This window comes from Varroa destructor, unplaced genomic scaffold (genome assembly GCF_002443255.2).
Source record: "Varroa destructor unplaced genomic scaffold, Vdes_3.0 BEIS01000005.1, whole genome shotgun sequence".
NCBI classification, from domain to species: domain Eukaryota; kingdom Metazoa; phylum Arthropoda; class Arachnida; order Mesostigmata; family Varroidae; genus Varroa; species Varroa destructor.
Window position 1 is genome coordinate 6,628,651 of NW_019211458.1, and position 3,779 is coordinate 6,632,429.

The following is a 3,779-nucleotide window of genomic DNA, read 5'->3' on the forward strand; positions in this document are numbered from 1 at the left end:
TGTTATGCAAGCAGAATATATATATATATATATATATATATATATATAAGAACTCCTAATTGGCTGTTTTTCCTAAAATGTGATAATACAATTAAAAAATACTGAACTGACCAGTCCATGTTGACTAACGTGTCAAAACATTATATCTGCTATACTCAAGCGAAGCTGTCTATTGAAAGTTTGGGAAAATCGTGTTCCAAGAAGCGGCATTGGCATCTAATGCTATGAAAATAACCTGGCCAAGGCATGGCTAACAGATTTCGCTGATTTACTTATTTTATTAAATAAATCAACTCCCCGCTAAAGCATGCGACCTGACAGGTCGAGAACCTGTTGAAAACACGGCAATGTCCAAATAGACGTTTAGGATTGCTCAGTTACAGCACTCTGCCTTCTTTGGCGCCAACGGTTAACATGTTCGGTACCAACGATACGGAAGTTGAAACGTCGACGTACCACATATTTGGTATATTTGTGTCTGGCCTCTTAAGGAAAATATAATTTAACCGTTGTTCCAAAGGCGGTATTGTTATAGCTGCGTGTTTTGCTACATGTTTTTATATGCAAATGCTTCTTTGTTACGCTCAACAGGTCAACACCTTTTTGCTGGATCTGGAGTCGGTCGTTTTATTAAAATGAATAAGGTTGACTAAATGAGCAAATACACTAACCGATCTATCGCCGTATTTCATATCACTTTGTAATGCCTCTCGTTATCTTTCGGGATTCGAGTAAAATAATTGAAAAGTCGCTCCATGTTGTCCGGGTTTCACCACAAAGATTGTCCTGTTCAAGGCTCATTTGATAGCGCGTCAAAATAGAGTCACCGCGAGCGTCCGCAGCAAAGGCTGGTTGATGGTTCCTGATAGCCACCAGTAGTCCGCAGTCGAACCACCTGAAGTCTTAAACGTAGCTTTCTATGAACCTTTTTTCCTGAAGTTCTTTCTATGAACCTGAAGTTTTCAACGAGTGAAGACGAACAGTGCGAGGTGGTTACGAAATCCATTGAGGGCCTTAATATTGCGTTCTTGAACCGCAAAAGTTTTTGGCTACTACAATCGAAAGTGAGGAAATCAAATTAGATTGATACGCGCTGAATATTGCCTCCATACACCCATTCAAAGTGTGATACTAATGTTTACTAATTAATTTTAAAAGCGATTTTGAAGCTACTGGATATAATACTAACAGAAATAGTAACCTTGATCCATCAGACAGTTTTGCTAAAGGATATTACAAGGCAGTAAATTCTCATTCATCTTTCGTTTCTGCACACAGATTCGACAAGCTGTAGTTCCTAGGCATCGTCCATTTCGACATTTTACATGAAGCCACTAGCAACTCATCTTTTGTCCGAATTGGCTGCCTCAATTTGGAGCAGCACATTGAATGCGTGCACCTTGTGTTTATTTACCTCGTAGTATGTGATAATGTATCTCTGGTAAATAACTCCTCGTCGATAGGTTAAGGCAAATCTAGTTTTTGGATTACCGACGGTCTGATTTAAAGACTTAGTGCACGATTAGATGCTTTTGTTACGCCATATCTTGTTCAAAAGTTGAAACCAACTTGAAGAAAAGAGTATGCACAAAATGTGAGGTTCGATAAGTTGATCCCGTTAATACGTCACAGAAAGAACCCTACTCGTAATGGTTGACGTAACAAGTACAGCGCAGAACGGAATCTATAACTTCTATACGTTGAATTGTCTAATAAGTATTGATCGTTTCAAGTTGATATCAACGCAAATAATAACTTAACTAAGTATATGCCATTATCGTAGAACCTCGATAGTTTTCGGGCGAAAAATTGTGATAATAAATGGTTTTCGCGGTCCTTTACTGAAACTAGGTTGACACCGTTCTGGGGTTTACCAATGACCGGAACAGATGATCATGTAACAGTGCAAGATCCAGGCTGTACGGCGTATATATATGCATTAGATTTCCTTATTGGAGAATTGTGAATTTTTTCCGGGTAGCTAAAAATGTACGCCATCTTTGTGGACTAGCAATTAAATTGCTTAGATCAATAACTTATTGTAATCGTATAGGTTGTTTTCTAATAGCAATACCGGACGTAAAACGTAGCGATTGTTGCCCAATCGGTCGTTTTGTCAGAAACCCACAATGTATGATGTCTTTCAAATCTACCATACACAAAGACATCAATCTGGGTTTTGTCACGGACTGTGGAGGACATTCTTTGTATTTGCACATTTGTCCCGCATGTAATCCGTTTTTCATGACCCGTTTAATATATGATTCGATTCTGTTTCGTTCTGGTAGAATTTCGCAGATGAAAATACACATCAGGTGGCTGTAGCAACGGAAGAGCTCGTTGTTGTTAATCAATTCCAGCAAGGATCGCGCTGTTTTTAAGAGGAACCTATTGATATTCATTTATTATACACACATTTCCTCGTTAATAAAGGATGCATGAAAAAAAAAACGTTAAAATAACACCAATTATGTCACAAGACTTGCGCTATGCTCAGATGGATAGATTTCGACCTACCTGTTTCAGCCAGGAAACAGTTGATCTTCTGTCGAGCAGACTTTAGGCATCGCAATGTTACGAATCAGGTTCTATTTGTTGACATGTAAATATCACAATAGATAACAGCTTGTAAAATGAGATTGATTTGTATAGAAACATTTTCTAGTTTTAAGTTTAACTTCAATAGTGTTCTTTAAGGGAATCACATAAACCTTATATTGAGTCGTAGCTTGTAATACGATAATTTCCGCCCAGATAAATTTCTGTAAAAAAAAAGTATAAATGCTGAACGAGGAAACACACAGAATTATTATTAAACGTATAGTATTGAATAATTCTCGTAGTAAGATTTAATCGAGATTTTGAAAAAGTGGTAATCTGTGTCTGACGAGCATGGTAAATACCAAAAAGCCTTCGATGATAATTCGTGCATTTATGCACCGTGATTCGTACGCTGTCGGGTCAAGCGTTGCCTTGATGTACGGACAGCTTACGTTTCTTCGCCTATATCAGCTGTTCAACACAAAGTTCTTTGTCAACAGCTGACTATTTACTTAATTGATGACACAAGACCCGACGAGGTCACAATAGGCCGCGAAGGACACACCATCAGCTTTTACAGCTGTACACTTGGTCTAGGATATTTCGCCAGCCCTGCTGCGTCCACTCACTGATGTGACCATTAGAAATCATCGTAGAGAGAATTTGGTTACCTCAAGTCATAGTTTGCTGTTGGAATAGGTCACTGTTATGCCGAGAGTGAGCGTTCCTATATTTTTGTTTTTGATGCTCGCTCCAATCATGCGGCCTCATCCAATCGCCCATTTGCAGGAGGTCTTTCTCGAGACTCGAGACATTTCTTTCCGCGATTTTTCAAATAGATGGCTTACGGGGCGTACTAGTAGAACCTCTACCGAATAGAAGGTTCATACGGTGACCTGTCTCCACCTCTCTAACTCTAACAGATGCAATTCATATTCGTAGACCACGTGAAATTTCTAGTTTCCCACGACCTACTACAACCCGTATGCTAGAAATATAACATTCGAACGAGCGGTGCTAATTCTCAGAAAGTACAAGTTTCGAACGTACGAAAGGTGTCGCGGAGTGCCGTACTGCTCTAAGACAGCGTTTTCTTGGAATACTAGATTCATGTTTGTCACGTTTCACCCTGAACGACCTAACAATATACCTGATGATGCATATATAAGCTGAAAGCCAAAGGCTTAGTTACGTAACCTTAAGCTAATTCTTCCATGAAACCACAAAATCTTGCCAAA

The 3,779-nt window shown here is 39.0% G+C and overlaps 1 long non-coding RNA gene across 1 annotated transcript; it reads right to left on the minus strand.

Annotated features, from left to right (window-relative positions):
• Nucleotides 1–301: 301 nt before the first annotated feature.
• On the minus strand, nt 302–3,456 carry LOC111251622 (uncharacterized). The gene is made up of 3 exons (XR_002673885.2): nt 2,904–3,456; nt 2,518–2,588; nt 302–1,052 (listed from the first exon to the last, which is right to left on the minus strand). It is a non-coding gene; the product is annotated as an uncharacterized LOC111251622 (long non-coding RNA).
• Between the last annotated feature and the right edge of the window lie 323 nt (nt 3,457–3,779).